Source organism: Piliocolobus tephrosceles, chromosome 13 (assembly GCF_002776525.5).
Source record: "Piliocolobus tephrosceles isolate RC106 chromosome 13, ASM277652v3, whole genome shotgun sequence".
Lineage (NCBI taxonomy): Eukaryota > Metazoa > Chordata > Mammalia > Primates > Cercopithecidae > Piliocolobus > Piliocolobus tephrosceles.
Window position 1 is genome coordinate 17,485,211 of NC_045446.1, and position 17,281 is coordinate 17,502,491.

Below are 17,281 nucleotides of genomic sequence, written 5' to 3' on the forward strand. Positions count from 1 at the left end.
CCTCCCAAAGTGCTGGGATTACAGGCTTGAGCCACCGCGCCCGGCCAACCCTGTTTCTAAATAAATAAATAAAAATTGGCCAGGCGCGGTGGCTCACACCTGTCATTCCAGCACTTTGGGAGGCTGAGGCAGCCGGACCACCTGAGGTCGGGAGTTCAAGACCTGCCTGACCAACATAGAGAAACCCTGTCTCTAGGAAAAATACCAAATTAGCAGGGCGTGGTGGCACATGCCTGTAATCCCAGCTACTCAGGAGGCTGAGGCAGGACAATCGCTTGAACCTGGGAGGCGGACATTACGGTGAGCTGAGATGGTGCGATTGCCCTCCAGCCTGGGCAAGAAGAGCAAAACTCTGTCTCAAAAATAAATACATACATACATACATATTGGCCGGGCGCAGTGGCTCATGCCTGTAATCCCAGCACTTTGGGAGGCCAAGGCAGGTGGATCACAAGGTCAGGAGATCGAGACCATCCTGGCTAACACGGCGAGACCCCATCTCTACTAAAAATACAAAAACAATTAGCCAGGCGTGGTGGTGGGCGCCTGTAGTCCCAGCTACTCGGGAGGCTGAAGCAGGAGAATGGCGTGAACCCAGGAGGCGGAGCTTGCAGTGAGCCAAGATCGCGCCACTGCACTCCAGCCTGGGTGAAGAGCGAGACTCCATCTCAATAAATAAATAAATAAATAAATAAATAAATAAATAAGCTCTTGCAATGGAATGAATGCTCCAAAAGGTAAATTGGAAGGTCGGTTGCAGTGGCTCACGCCTATAATCCCAACACTTTAGGAGACTGAGGTGGGTAGATCACCTCAGGCCAGGAGTTTGAGACCCACCTGGCCAACATGGTGAAACCCATCTCTACTAAAAATACAAAAATTGGCCGGGCGTGGTGGCTCAAGCCTGTAATCCCAGCACTTTGGGAGGCCGAGACGGGTGGATCACGAGGTCAGGAGATCGAGACCATCCTGGATAATACCGTGAAACCCCGTCTCCACTAAAAAATACAAAAAACTAGCCGGGCGAGGTGGCGGGCGCCTGTAGTCCCAGCTACTCCGGAGGCTGAGGCAGGAGAATGGCGTAAACCCGGGAGGTGGAGCTTGCAGTGAGCTGAGATCCGGCCACTGCACTCCAGCCTGGGCGATAGGGTGAGACTCCGTCTCAAAAAATAAATAAATAAATAAATAAATAAATAAATAAATAAATAAAACAAAACAAAAATTAGCCAGGCGTAGGGCGCGTGCCTGTCTTCCTAGCTACTCAGGAGACTCAGGCATGAGAATCGCTTGAACCCGGAAGGCAGAGTTTGCAGTAAGCTGAGATCACATCACTGCACTCCAGCCTGGACAACAGAGTGAGACTCTGTCTCAAGAAATAAAAAACTTTTTAAAAAAAGAAATGGCAGGCCGGGCACAGTGGCTCATGCCTGTAATCCCAGCACTTTGGGAGGCCGAGGCCGAGGCAGGCAGATTACCTGAGGTCAGGAGTTCAAGACCAGCCTGGTCAACATGGTGAAACCCCATGTCTACTAAAAATATATATATAAATAAATAAATATATATATATATATAAATTAGCCGGGCAAGGTGGCACACGCCTGTAATCCCAGCTACTTGGGTGGCTGAGGCAGGAGAATTGCTTGAGCCCAGGAGAGGGAGGTTGCAGTGAGCCAAGATCGTGCCACTGCACTCCAGCCTGGCTAACAGAGCAAGACTCTGTCTAAAACAAACAAACAAACCAAAATAGAAATGGCTTTACCTGGGAAAGGGGCAAGCTGGGAGCTACTCCCCTGCTAGCCTAGAGCTGTTTTCAGAGCTGTGTTGCAGAAGCAAACTGTTTGCCCCTCTCTCCTTATTTAGACCAACCAACATGCCAGCTCAGACTAACCTGTCCTTCAGGAGGGTGCTCAGTTGTAGGGGATATTGAAGTGTAAGAAATGGACTTTACCTCTAAAATATTTACAACCTATTGGGAACAGAAGAAAAACACACGTGAAACAAGTAAAATACTTCAAGATAGGGATACATTTGAAGACTAACTATGCTATGCCAATCAAGGGTTTTTGGTTTTTGGTTTTATAGAAACAGGGTCTCACTATGTTGCCCAGACTGGCCTTGAACTCCTGGGCTCAAGCCATCCTCTAGCCTCAACTTTCCAAATTGCTTTGATTACAGGCATGACCAATTAAGGTTTTTAGATGCACGCAGGAAAGCTAATTCTATGGAGAAAGTAGTACTGTTGTAACTGCCCAAGGGTTTGCCCGAGCCGACTCATCAAGATAGGGGAATTGCAACAGAGAAAGTAATTCACGCAGAGCCAGCTGTGCGGGATACCGGAGTTTTATTATTACTTAAGTTAGCTTCCCCAAGTATTTGGGGAGCAGAGTTTTTGTTGTTGGTGGTGGTGTTTTGGTTTTTTTGTTGTTTTGTTTTGAGACGGAGTCTCACTCTGCCACCTAGGCTGGAGTGCAGTGGCACAATCTCAGCTCACTGCAGTCTCTACCTCCTGGGCTCAGGGAATCCTCCTGCCTCAGTACCCAGAGTTGCTTGGATTACAGGCATGCGCCACCATGCCCAGCTAATTTTGTATTTTTAGTAGAGATGGGGGTTCACCATGTTGGCCAGGCTGGTCTTGAACTCCTGACCTCAGGTGATCCACCTGCCTCTGCTTCCCAAAGTGCTGGGATTACAGGTGCGAGCCACCACGCCCATTCGGGGAGCAGAGTTTTTAAGAATAACTTGGTGATTTGGGGGAAGCCAGTGAACCAGGAGTGCTGACTGGTCAGGGATGAAATCACAGGGAGTTGATGCTGTCTTCTTGTCTGAGTCAGTTCCTGGGTGGGGGCCACAAGATCAGGTGAGCCAGTTTATCGATCTGGGAGGTGCCAGCTGATCCATCAAGTGCAGGGTCTGCAAAATGTCTCAAGCACTGATCTTAGGAGCAGTTTAGGGAGGGTCAGAAGCTTGTAACCTCCAGCTGCATGACTCCTAAACCATAATTATTTCTAATCTTATGGCTAATGTTAGTCCTACAGAAGCAATCTAGTCCCTAGGCAAACAGGAAGATGGTCTGCTTTGGGAAAGGACTGTTACCGTCTTTGTTTTATGTATTGTGTGTGTGTGTGTGTGTGTATGTATGTATGTATGTATGTATGTATGTATTTTTGAGGCAGTCTTGCTCTGTTGCCCAGGCTGGAGTACAGTGGCACAATCTCTGCCTCCGGGGTTCAAGCAGTTCTCCTGTCTCAGCCTCCCTGGTAGCTAGGACTACAGTCACACGCCACTTTGCTCAGCTAATTTTTATATTTTTAATAGAGACAGGGTTTCACCATATTGGTCAGACTAGTCTCGAACTCCTGACCTCAGGTGATCCACCCGCCTTGGCCTCCCAAAGTGCTGGGATTACAGGCATGAGTCACTGTGCCTGGCCATCGTCTTTGTTTCAAACTATAAATTATAAATAAATTTCTCCCAAAGTTAGTTCAGCCTATGCCCAGGAATGAACAAGGACAGCTTGGAGGTTAAAAGCAAGATGGAGCTGGTTAAGTTAGATCTCTTTCACTTATCGGTTATAATTTTGCAAAGGCGGTTTCACTGTCTTTGAGAAGACCTCACAGGGGAGATGGAATTTTGTGCAGTTTGACTTAAAAAAAGTAGTGTTTGGCTGGGAAAGGGAAAAGAGCCTCCTAGGCAAGGAACAGGAACAGCTTGGTAACATTCAGGAACAGGTGTGAGTTCTAAGAAAGGAAATGAAGCCCTGGCATGTGGTAGTGGGCCTGGTACTATCAGCTAGGCCTTGATATTCCACTGAAGTGAACAGTTTCACAGTACGTCAACACCAGACAAGGCTACTGTGTGGCCATGATAAACCAAGACAAAAACATCATCACGGCCAGGCACAGTGGCTCACGCCTGTAATCCCAGCACTTCGGGAGGTCGAGGTGGGTGGGTCATGAGGTCAGCAGTTCAAGACCAGCCTGGCCAAGATGGTGAAACTCCATCTCTACTAAAAATACAAAAATTAGCTGGGCATGATGGCAGTCGCCTGTAATCTCAGCTACTCAGGAGGTTGAGGCAGGAGAATCGCTTGAACTCAGGGGCGGAGGTTGCAGTGAGCTGAAATCACACCACTGCACTCCAGCCTGGGTGACAGAGTGAGACACTGTTTCAAAAAAAAAAAAAATAAATAAATCATCAAGGCCGGGCGCAGTGGCTCATGCCTGTAATTCCAGCACTTTCAGAGGCTGAGGTGGGCAGATCATGAGGTCAGGAGTTCAAGGCTAGCCTGACCAACACGATGAAATCCCATCTCTACTAAAATTACAAAGTTTAGCTGGGCATGGTGGCGTGCACCTGTAATCCCAGCTACTCAGGAGGCTGAGGCAGGAGAATCGCTTGAACCCGGGAGGCAGAGGTTGCAGTGAGCCGAGATTGTGTGACTGCACTCCAGCCTGGGTGACAAAGCGAGACTCCGTCTCAAAAAACAAACAAGAAAATCATCACTCATGTCAGAACACAGGCAAAAATATGGACATTGTCCAAAACACCAAAATGACCAAATATTTCCGTTTTAGCCAATGTGATTCACTGCAGCTGCTTTCCCAATCACAACTTTAATTTTGCTTCTTTCCTCCCACCTTATTGATAACATTTATTAAGGTACAGGATGCGGGAGGACAGAAAAAACTTCCTTCTACCCTCTCAGGTTCTGTAGCTGAGACTAAGAATTAAACTGGCCAGGCCGGGCATGGTGGCTCATGCCTGTAATCCCAGCACTTTGGGAGCCTGAGGCGGGTGGATCACCTGAGGTCAGGAATTCGAGACCAGCCTGGCCAACATCGTGAAACCCCGTCACTACTAAAGAAAAAAAATACAAAAATTAGCCGGGCGTGGTGGGGCGTGCCTGTAATTCCAGCTGCTTGAGAGGTGGAGAAAGGAGAATTGCTTGAACCCGGGAGGTGGAGATTGCAGTGAGCTGAGATCGTGCCACTGCACTCCAGCCTGGGTGACAGAGTGAGACTCCGTCTCAAAAAAAAAAAAAAAAGAATTAAACTGGCCACGTGTGGTGGCTCACGCCTGTAATCCCAGTACTTTGAGAGGCTGAGGCAGGAGGCTTGAGCCTAGGAGTTCAAGACTAGCTGGGCAACATAGTGAGACCTCATCTCTACAAAAATAATTTAAAAATTAGCTGACGTGGTGGCGCAAGCCTGTGGTTTCAGATATTTGGGAGGCTGAAGTGGGAGGATTGTTTGAGCCTGGGAGGTTGAGGCAGCAGTGAGCTGATGGTGCCATGGCATTCCAGCCTGGGAGACTGAGACCCTGTCTTTTTTTTTTTTTTTTTGAGAGGGAGTCTTGCTCTGTCGCCCAGGCTGGAGTGCAGTGGTGCAATCTCGGCTCACTGCAAGCTCTGCCTCCCGGGTTCAGGCCATTCTCCTGCCTCAGCCTCCTGAGTAGCTGGGACTACAGGTGCCTGCCACCGCGCCCGGCTAATTTTTTGTATTTTTAGTAGAGACGGGGTTTCACCGTGGTCTCGATCTCCTGACCTTGTGATCCGCCCGCTTCGGCCTCCCAAAGTGCTGGGATTACAGGCGTGAGCCACCGCGCCCAGCTGAGACCCAGTCTTTAAAAAAAAAAGAAAAGAAAAGAAAAAAAAAACCTGATGTAAGACAGATATACAGAAGAAAGGCATACAAATTATTATTATTATTATTATTTTTGAGACAGAGGCTTGCTCTGTCGCCCAGGCTGGAGTACCGTGGCATCATCTCAGCTCACTGCGACCTCTGCCTCCCAGGTTCAAGCGATTCTCATGCCTCAGCCTCCCGAGTAGCTGGGACTACAGGCACCCGCCACCACGCCAGGCTAATATTTTGTATTTTTAGTAGAGACGGGATTTCGCCGTGTTTGCCAGGATGGTCTTGATCTCCTGACCTCGTGATCCCCCTGCCTTGGCCTCCCAAAGTGCTGGGATTACAAGTGTGAGCCACCACGCCCAGCCAGGCATACAAATTTTATTTAATCTTTTTGTGTGTACACATGGGAGACTTCAGAAAGAAAGTGAAGCCCCAAAGAAGCTATTAGGCTCAAAAGCTTATATACCTTTACCTTTTTACACAAAGAACAATCAATTGTAGGCCGGGCGCGGTGTCTCACGTCTGTAATCCCAGCACTTTGGCAGGCGAGGGGGCAGATCACCTGAGGTCAGGAGGTCAAACCCTGTCTCTCTAAAAATACAAAAATTAGCCGGGCATGATGGCACGTGCCTGTAATCCCAGCTACTTAGGAGGCTGAGGCAAGAGAATCGCTTGACACCAGGAGGCAGAGGTTGTAGTGAGCCGAGATTGTGCCACTGCACTCCAGACTGGGCGACAGAGGGAGACTGTTTCCAAAAAAAAAACCAAAAAACTGTTAATTGTTCACAATTGGGCACAGTGGGGATGTGACAAGACAAAGAGGCTTGAACTAGGGGCTGTAAATTGTGAGACAGTGACTAGGAAATAGATGGAGGAAAGTAATGGAAGACAGGGCTTATTTTAGTAGGTTTGTTTGTACAGGTTCTCAGTCTCTTTCTTCCTGGTTTAGGTAAGGAACCTTTCTCATGGGAAATTTTATGACCTCTTTTAGGTAGAAAGGGAGAGGTCAGAGATCCTTTCCTGTATCTGCTGTTTCTCTTGTGCCTTCAGCCCAATGTATAATCAGTATGCTAAAGTGGCATATTTTGAGGTGGCATGCTCTGAACCACTTCAGTAACCAATCTTAAGGGCCAGGCACCGTGGCTCATGCGTGTAATCCCAGCACTTTGGGAAGCCGAGGTAGATGGATCACCTGGGGTCAGGAGTTTGAGACCAGCCTGGCCAACATGGTGAAACCCCGTCTCTACTAAAAATACAAAAATTTAACTGGGTGTGGTGGCGCATGCCTGTAATCCCAGCTACTCAGGAGGCTGAGGCAGGACAATTACTTAAACCCGGGAGGCGGATGTTACAGTGAGCCGAGATCGTGCCACTGCACTCCAGCCTGGGCAACAAGGGCAAAATTCTGTCTTGAAAACAACAACAAAAAAACAATTATAGCATTACCCCCACTTCCTGACAGCCTCCAATTTAGAGCAAAGCCCTGTTTCTTTGACTCTTCCCCAAATCACCCAACACAAGTCAAATCCTATAATAAGTCCTTTCTAACACCCTCTTAGACAGATGTCCCATCATTCCCCCAGTACACATTCTCCATTGCAAAGAGCAATACACCCCAATTTCAGCTACAGGAGTGTTACTGGTGGTGTCTGGCTGGGAACAGTGACATTTATTGGTAGGACAGGAGGCAGCTTGAAGAGATTCTCATATTGAAGATCTTTCAAGAGTCAGAGGGGCTGGCTGGGCACAGAAGCATGTGCCTGGAGTCCCAGCTGGTCAGGAGGATAAGGCAGGAAAATCACCTGAGCCCAGGAGTTTGAGGCCAGCCTGGGCAACACAGTGAGGCCTCTCTTGCCTCTACTTCTTTTAAAAAATGTAAGAGGAGGCCAGGCGCAGTGGCTCATGCCTGTAATCCCAGCACTTTGGGAGGCTGAGGCAGGCAGATCACCTGAAGTCAGGAGTTCAAGACCAGACTGGCCAACATGGTAAAACCCTGTCTCTACTGAACATACAAAAATTAGCCAGGCATGGTGGTGCATACCTATAGTCCCAGTTACTTGGGAGGCTGAGGCAGAAGAATTGCTTAAACCTGGAAGGTGGAGGTTGCAGTGAACCGAAGTTATACCACTGCACTCCATCCTGGGCGACAGGGTGAGACTCTGTCTCAAAAAAGAAAAAAAAAAAAAAAGGCTGGGTGCAGTGGCTCATGCCTATAGTCCCGGTACTTTGGGAGGCTGAGGCGGGCGGATCATGAGTTCAGGAGATCGAGACCATCCTGGCTAACACTGCGAAACCCCGTCTCTACTAAAAATACAAAAAATTAGCTAGGTGTGGTGGCACGTGCCTGTAGTCCCAGCTACTTGGGAGGCTAAGGCAGGAGAATGGCATAAACCCAGGAAGTGGAGGTTGCAGTGAGCCGAGATTGCACCACTGCACACCAGCCTGGGTGACAGAGCAAGACTCTGTCTGAAAAAAAAAAAGTAAGAGGGGCCAGATAAAGGGGGTGATTGGATGGCAGGCAGAAGAATCATTAATTCTACTGACATTAATTCAAAATCTACTCTCCTCTTCACTGTTCCAAAGGGAATGCTCAGCCAGGCGCGGTGGTTCATGCCTATAGTTCCCACGCTTTGAGACTCCGAGACGGGAGGATCACTGGAGCCAGGAGTTCAAGATTACAGTGAACTATGACCGTGCCACTGCACTCCAGCCTGGGTGACAGAGCCAGACTCCTGTCTTTTTATTTTATTTTTTCCTGAGAGACCAGGTCTCATTCTGTCACCCAGACTGGGGTGCAGTGGTGCGATCTCGGCTCGCTGCAACCTCCACCTTCCAGGCTCAAGTACTTGTCCCCTGTCAGCCTCCTGAGTAACTGGGACTACAGGCTTGCATATGCCCAGCTAAGTTGTTGTTGTTACAGAGACAGAGTCTCACCATGTTACCCAGGCTGGTCTCGAACTCCTGGGCTCAAGCAATCTGCCCACCTTGGCCTCCCAAAGGTGAGAGCCACTGTGCCCGGCCTAGACTCCTGCCTTTAAAAAAACAAAAACAAAAAAGAAATGCTGAAATGGAAAACACTCTTCGCCCCCAACGGAGTGTGTCTTCTAAGAGTGGGAGACAAGTAAACTTACAACTACAATAGAATGTGATAAGCTTGCTGAGAGAAGAGGCTTTGGGGGGCGGGGGGCACAGAAAAGGAGCACTTTAAGTCAGCTTCAAATGGGGTAAAAGAATGAACAGTGTTGGCCAGGCACGGTGGCTCACACCTGCAATCCCAGCACTTTGGGAGGCTAAGACAGGAGGATCGGCTGGGCGCGGTGGCTCAAGCCTGTAATCCCAGCACTTTGGGAGGCCGAGATGGGCGGATCACAAGGTCAGGAGATCAAGACCATCCTGGCTAACACAGTGAAACCCCATCTCTACTAAAAAATACAAAAAACTAGCCGGGCGAGGTGGCGGGCGCCTGTAGTCCCAGCTACTCGGGAGGCTGAGGCAGGAGAATGGCATAAACCCAGGAGGCAGAGCTTGCAGTGAGCCGAGATCTGGCCACTGCACTCCAGCCTGGGCGACAGAGCGAGACTCCGTCTCAAAAAAAAAAAAAAAAAAAAAAAGAGGAGGATCACTTGAGGCCAGGAGTTCAAGACCAGCCTGGGCAACATAGCAAGACCATGCCTCTACAAAAAAAAAAAAAAAAAAAAAAAAAAAATACCGGGGCATGGTGGCTTGCACCTGTAGTTTCAGCTACTGGGGATGCTGAGGTGGAGGGATCACTTGAGTTCAAGGCTGTAGTGAGCTGCGATTGTGCCACTGCACTCCAGCCTGGGCAACAGAGACAGACCCTGTCTCAAAAAAAATTAATAAATAAAAAGAAATAAATAAAAAAAGAAAAGACAGTGTCAAGGAAGTCTTCCCAGAGAAGGTGACACTTAAGCTGAATCTTGAGAGATTGAGCTAGCGGGAGGGGGAGGGCGTTGCAGGCAGAGGGAGCAGGAAATGCATGGGCAGGGAGGCCACCTCTAGCTATAATGGATTTATGAGCACAAGAAATGTCCTGCTTAATGCCACGTTTTCCCAGAATCCGTTTTTAGGATTGGAGAGATTTTCCATGGTGGATAGAAAGAACCATGTGTGGGTCGGGCACGTTAGCTCACACCTGTAATCCCAGCACTTTGGGAGGCCGAGATGGGTGGATCACTTGAAGTCAGGAGTTCGAGACCAGCCTGGCCAACATGGCGACACCCCATCTCTACTAAAAATACAAAACTTAGGTGTGGTAAACCTGTAATCCCAGCTACTTGGGAGGCGGAGGCAGGAGAATCACTTGAACCCGGGAGGCGGCAGTTACACTGAGCTGAGATCATGCCACTGGACTCCAGCCTGGGCAACAGAGGGAGACCATCTCAAAAAAAAAGAGCCATGTTTGAGCAGGGGAGACCTGCCTTGCACACTCCAGTTAAACACTTTGTTTCAGGCTGTGCTTTGAGGCATCTTAACTAACCCCAGGCTTTACTTTGGCTCCCTGTGCTATACAGCAAAACAACTTCCTAGGGGCTTAAAGTCATCCATTCCCATCTAATGAGCCCTCAGATGCAGGGTGGACAAAAAATTTTAATACTTTATTTATTTATTTATTTATTTATTTATTTATTTATTTATTTTGAGATAAGGTCTCACTCTGTTGCCCAGGCTGCAGGCTGGAGTGCAGTGGCATGATCATAGCTCACTGAAGCCTCAACCTGTTGGGCTCTGGTGATCCTCCCACCTCAGCCTCCCCAGTAGCTGGGACCACAGGCATGAGCCACCACACCCAGTTGATTTTTGTAATTTTTGTAGAGACAGAGTTTTGCTATGCTGCCCAGGCTGGTCTCCAACTCCTGAGCTCAAGCGATCCTCGATCCTCCCGCCTTGGCTTCCCAAAGTGCTGGAATTACAGGTGTGAGCCCTCATGCCTGACCTGATACCTACTTTTTGATGCTGCTAATCTGATAGTGAGGAGGATGGGGCGGCCCTGCTCTGCTTTCTTGCCATGGAGAGACTGCGTCATGAAGCCCTGTTTACAGACGTTTTGCTCCTGTCTGTGACACTACTTTGACTTAAGGCATCACAAGGCAACTCACTGAAAAGCTGCTGGGGATAGCAAATCAAGGTCTCAGGTTCACACTGGAAGCTGGGCGGACCATGAGCATGACCCTAAATAATGCCAGTTTCTTTGTTCTGCAAAACAATATTTGGCTTTATCGGGGTGTTTTCTAGAACAGGTAACATAGCACAGTGGAAGGAGCACTGGACTTGGGCTATGGGATTTTGGGTTCATCCTTTCAGTTTTCTAGGCTTTAGTTCCCTCATCCTAAAATGAAAGGGGAGGGACTAGATGGTCCCTTGGATCCCTTCCAGTTTTGGGACCTGTGGATTTTGTGATTTGCTGTAAAAGCAGCAGAAGTCTGTTTTTTTGTTTTGTTTTGTTTTGAGATGGAGTGTAGGTCTGTTGCCAGGCTGGAGTACAGTGTTGAAATCTCGGTTCACTGCAACCTCTGCCTCTGGGTTCAAGCAATTCTCCTGCCTCCCGAGTAGCTGGGATTACAGGCACGTACCACCACACCCAGCTAATTTTTGTATTTTTAGTAGAGATGGGGTTTCTCCATATTGGTCAGGCTGGTCTCGAGCTCCCGATCTCAAGTGATCTGCCTGCCTCGGCCTCCCAAAGTGCTGGGATTACAGTATGAGCCACCGCGCCCTGCCTAGCAGCAGAAGTCTTTCAACTCTAGGCTCCCTCTGGGAAATTTCCATTTCGTGGGATGAATTTTCCTGGTGCAGGCTAATACACAACTCTCATTCTGTTCAAGTGGTCTGTGGATCCAAATGCTTTGCTGAGTCTGCAAAACCATCCATAATCCACACAGATGATGTATGTGAGCTTCCCGCACAGTCACTGCATCCAGTGGTTTGTAAATAACAGCCTCAAGGATTCTGCAGAATTTGCAGCAAACTGAAGATTAAATTCCTCCTCAAGGCTTGGAAACAGACTGAATACAGGCATCCAGAGTCTTTGCTGCTTGGCATCTCCAACACATATTTAAATGCCCTAACAGGAGCAAATCCGTAACAGTGCTGACTGAAGGCAGGAGTCCCACACTCTGGGAGCAGCAATCAGTGTCAAAAATACAATTGTGGGGCTGGACACAGTGGCTGATGGCTGTAATCGCAGCACTTTGGGAGGCCGAGGTGGGCAGATCACTTGAGGTGAGGAGTTTGAGACCAGCCTGACCAACAGGGCGAAACCCCGTCTCAATTAAAAATACAAAAATGAGGTTGGGTGCGGTGGCTCATGCCTGTAATCCCAGCACTTTGGGAGGCCAAGGCGGGCAGATCGCCTGAGGTCAGGAGTTTAAGATCAGCCTGGCCCAAATGGTGAAACCCTGTCTCTACTAAAAATACAAAAATTAGCCAGGCATGGTGGCACATGCCTGTAGTCCCAGTTACTCACGAGAGTGAGGCAGTAGAATTGCTTGAACCTGGGATGCGGAGGTTGCAGTTGGCTGAGATGGTGCTACTGCACTCCAGGCTGGGCGACACAGTAAGACTGTCTCAAACAAAACAAAAACAACAACTATACATATATATATATATTTGGATAGCAATGGAAGTATCAGACAGCTTCATAAATACCAAAAAACAAAACAAAACACACACTCACACCCACACCCACACCCACACCCACACCCACACCCACACCCATACCCACACCCACACCCACACACTCAAGCTTCAAGCGGGCACGATGGCACATGTCTGTAATCCCAGCACTTTGGGGGGCTGAGGTGGGTGGATCCCTTGAGGTCAGGAGTTCAAGACAAGCCTGACCAAAACGGTGAAACCCCGCTCTACTAAAAATACAAAAATTAACCGGGCATGGTGGGGCGCCTGTAATCCCAGCTACTCAGGAGGCTGAGGCAGGAGAATAGCTTGAACCCAGGAGGCGGAGGTTGCAGTGAGCCGAGATCGCGCCACTGCACTCCAGCCTGGACGACAGAGCAAGACTGTCTCAAAAAACAAAAACAAACAAACAAAAAACAACAACACAAAAATTAGCTGGGTGTGGGGGGATGTGTCTGTAGTCCCAGCTACACAGTTGGCTGAGGCAGAACAATTGCTTGAACCCAGGAGGCAGAGGTTGCAGTGGGCCGAGGTCGCGCCACGGCACTCCAGGCTGGGCGACACGATAAGACTATCTCAAACAAAACAAAAACAACAACTATATGTATATATGTATGTGTGTGTATATGTGTGTGTGTATGTATATGTGTGTGTGTGTATGTATATGTGTGTGTGTGTGTATATGTGTGTGTGTGTATGTATATGTGTGTGTATGTATATGTGTGTGTGTATATGTGTGTGTGTATGTATATGTGTGTGTGTGTGTGTATATATATATTTGGATAACGATGGAAGTGTCAGACAGCTTCATAAATACAAAAAAACAAAACAAGAAAAACACACCCACACCCACACACACGCACTCAAGCCTCAAGTGGGCACGGTGGCTCACGCCTGTAATCCCAGCACTTTGGGAGGCCAAGGTGGGTGGATCCCTTGAGGTCAGGAGTTTGAGACGAGCCTGGCCAATATGGTGAAACTCCATCTCTACTAAAAATACAAAAATTAACCGGGCATGGTAGTACGCCTGTAATCCCTGCTATTCAGGAGGCTGAGGCAGGAGAATCGCTTGAACTTGGGAGGCAGAAGTTGCACTGAGTTGAGATCGCGACACTGCACTCCAGCCCAGGTGACAGAGCGAGACTCTGTCTCAAAAAAAAAAAAAGAAAAAAACAATTAGCCCGGCGTGGTGGTCTGCGCCTGTATTTCCAACTACTTGGGAGGCTAAGGTGGGAAGATCGATGCCCAGGAAGTTGAGGCTCCAGTGAGCTGAGATCAAACTACTATATTCCAGCCTGGGTGACAGAAACCCTGTCCAAAAAAAACCAAAAAAACAAACAAAAAAAACCCAAACCCAAGCCTCACCTCTGTTTTTATATACGGGGGATGAGGCACCATCCACATACTAAATCAATATCATGTCATAAAATACCGTATGTACGGAATGCCAGGTAACTTCTCTAGGCAGCCAGATTTGCACAGCAATCACCAGAGTGCTGAAATAATACATGTGAAAGTGTTGTGTGAACTGTAAAGTGTTCTGCAAATAGACATTGTGATATAATCTCCTGGTGGTATGTTAGTTACTAATAAGGTCTGAGGATGATGGTGAACAAGCCCTTTGCTGTTCTCAGAAGTCCTCACTGATTAGAAAACCATCGTAGAAAGAACTGGAACTCCAGAATCAGAAACCAGGGTTTTGAGTTCTGCTAGATCCTTCCTCTCACTGTTCTCATGCCAAAGGTCTCTTCCAAGGACAGCAAAAATCCCAAGTGGCAGAAATAAAAATGATTCTGTCTGTGTTACAGCCAAGCTAGTCCCCTATGGGTGGATGAGTCACGTGTGAGCAGGGCTGGGAGAACTACACTTACATTCTTTTACATTTCCCTCTTCCCACCCTCCTTTCCACTGCCCTGCGTTGTCTCCTGTCCCTATGACAAAAAACTTGCTTGGCCGGGCGCGGTGGCTCAAGCCTGTAATCCCAGCACTTTGGGAGGCCGAGACGGGTGGATCACGAGGTCAGGAGATCGAGACCATCCTGGCTAACACGGTGAAACCCCGTTTCTACTAAAAATACAAAAACTAGCTGGGCGAGGTGGCGGGCGCCTGTAGTCTCAGCTACTCAGGAGGCTGAGGCAGGAGAATGGCGTAAACCCGGGAGGCGGAGTTGGCAGGGAGCGGAGCCCCGCCCACCCCCCCCCAGCCGGGGCAAAAAACAACCCCCCCCCCTCAAAAAAAAAAAAAAAAAAAAAAAACTTGCTCAAGAAACCGCAGCTTAGTTTCTCTATGGGGAGGAAGGTGGCAAGCTACCTGGGTAGCTGTGGCTCTTATTGGTGAAGCCCATAGCCCGGTGGGGTGGTATCTTTGTACAAATCCACGTGTCCTCCCCTGTGCTCCAAACTCTGAGTGCACATCCCCAAAGACATTTTTTTTTTTTTTTTTTTGAGATGGAGTTTCGCTCTTGTTGCCCAGGCTGGAGTGTAATGGCACGATCTCAGCTCACCACAACCTCTGCCTCCCAGGTTCAAGCAATTTTCCTGCCTCAGCCTCCTGAGTAGTTGGGATTACAGGTATGCACCACCACATCCAGGTAATTTTGTATTTTTAGTAGAAATGGGGTTTCACCATGTTGGCCAGGCTGGTCTCGGACTCCTGACTTCAAGTGAGCTACCCACCTCGGCCTCCCAAAGTGCTGGGATTACAGGCGTGGGCCACTGCGCCCGGCCTCCCCTTCATACTTGACTATCCCTGTGTCATAAGGGCTCAGAATCTGAGGGTTTTGTCATAATTATACACAGTCTAGAAGACCAGGCCACATTTGGGTTGGCAGCATTTAGGCTGCCAGACCATCCTGCAAAGAGGCATATTTGTGCTAGATGAAGAAATAGTAGGAAAAGCTGCCTGCTTTTTAAGCTCAGGAAGCATTTTATAAGATTTCCAAGGCTAACAGCTGCAGCCTCCTCTAGCTCCTCTAGCTGGGTTGATTGGCAGTCCCTAAAAAGATATGTCCATATCCTAATCCCTAGAACCTGTGGATGTTATTCTATGTGGAAAAAGGATCTTTTTGGATATAATTAAAGGTTTGTTCTTGGCAGGTGCAGTGGCTCACGCCTGTAATCTCAGCACTTTGGGAGGCCAAGGCGAGGGGGATCACCTGAGGTCAGGAGTTCTAGGCCAGCCTGGCCAACATGATGAAACCCTGTTGCTACTAAAAATATGAAAATTAGCTGGGTGTGGTGGCGGGTGCCTGTAATCCCAGCTACTTGGGAGGCTGAGGCAGGAAAATTGCTGGAACCTGGGAGGTGGTGGTTGTAGTAAGCTGAGATTGTGCCACTGCACTCCATCCATCTCAAAACAAACAAACAAAAAAAAAAGGTTTGTTTGTTTGTCTGTTCAAGACAGGGTCTCAATCTGTCACCCAGGCAGAGTACAGTGGCGTGAACATGGCTCACTGCAACCTCAAACTCCTGAGCTCCTGAGTAGCTAAAACTATGGCCACCTGCCATCAAACCCAGCTAATTTTTATATTTTTTGTAGCGACAGTATCTCACTGTGTTGCCCAGGCGGGTCTCCAATTCCTGGGCTCAAGCGATCTACCTACATCAGCTTCCCAAAGTGCTGGGATCACAGGCTTGAGGCACTGCACCCAACCTAATTAAGCATTTTTAAGTGAGGTGATCATCCCGGATTATCCAGGTACCTTAAATCCAATGGCAAGTGTCCTAATAAGAGTGAGGCAGGCCGGGCGCGGTGGCTCAAGCTTGTAATCCCAGCACTTTGGGAGGCCGAGACGGGCGGATCACAAGGTCAGGAGATTGAGACCATCCTGGCTAACATGGTGAAACCCCGTCCCTACTAAAAATACAAAAAACTAGCCGGGTGAGGTGGCGGGCGCCTGTAGTCCCAGCTACTCCGGAGGCTGAGGCAGGAGAATGGCATAAACCCGGGAGGCGGAGCCTGCAGTGAGCTGAGATCCGGCCACCGCACTCCAGCCTGGGCGACAGAGCAAGACTCCGTCTCAAAAAAAAAAAAAAAAAAAAAAAAATGAGTGAGGCACATCAGCCGGGCACAGTGGCTCACACCTGTAATCCAAGCACTTTGGGAGGCCGAGGCAGGCAGATCACTTGACCTCAGGAGTTCGACACCAGCCTGGTTAACATGCTGAAACCCTGTCTCTACTAAAAATACAAAAATTAGCTGGGTGTGGTGGTGCATGCTTGTAATCCCAGCCACTCAGGAGGCTGAGGCACAAGAATTGCTTGAACTGGGGGAGCAGAGGTTGCAGTGAGCCAAGCTCGCACCACTGCACTCTAGACTGGGCGACAGAGCAAGACTTCATCTCAAAAAAAAAAAAAAAAAAAAAAAAAGGCCAGGCGTGGTGGCTCACACCTGTAATCCCAGCACTTTGGGAGGCTGAGGTGGGGGGATCACGAAGTCAGGAGATCGAGACCATCCTGGCTAATATGGTGAAATACAAAATACAAAAACTTAGCTGGGCATGGTGGTGGGCACCTGTAGTCCCAGCCACTCGGGAGGCTGAGGCAGGAGAATGCAGTGAACCCGGGAGGTGGAGCTTGTAGTGGGCCGAGATCGCGCCACTGCACTCACTCCAGGCTGGGGGACAGAGCGAGACTCCATCTCAAAAAAAAAAAAAAAAAAAAAATAGAAAGAAAGAAAGAAAAGAAAAAAGAGTGAAGCACACACCAAAAAGAGTAAGGCAAGCCAGCATGGTGGCCCATGCCTATTGTCTCAGTTACTTGGGAGGCTGAGGTGGGAGGATCTCTTGAGCCCAGGAGTTCAAGACCAGCCTAGGCAATACAGTGAGACCTCATCTCTAAAAACAAAAACAAACAAAAGAGTGAAGCAGAAGGAGGCCAGATACAGAGAAATAGATGCACAGAGGAGAAGATCCTGGGAAAATGGAGGCAGAGATTGGAATGATAGGCTGTAAACCAAGGGATGCTAAAGATTGCTGGCAGCCACAAAAACTAGGA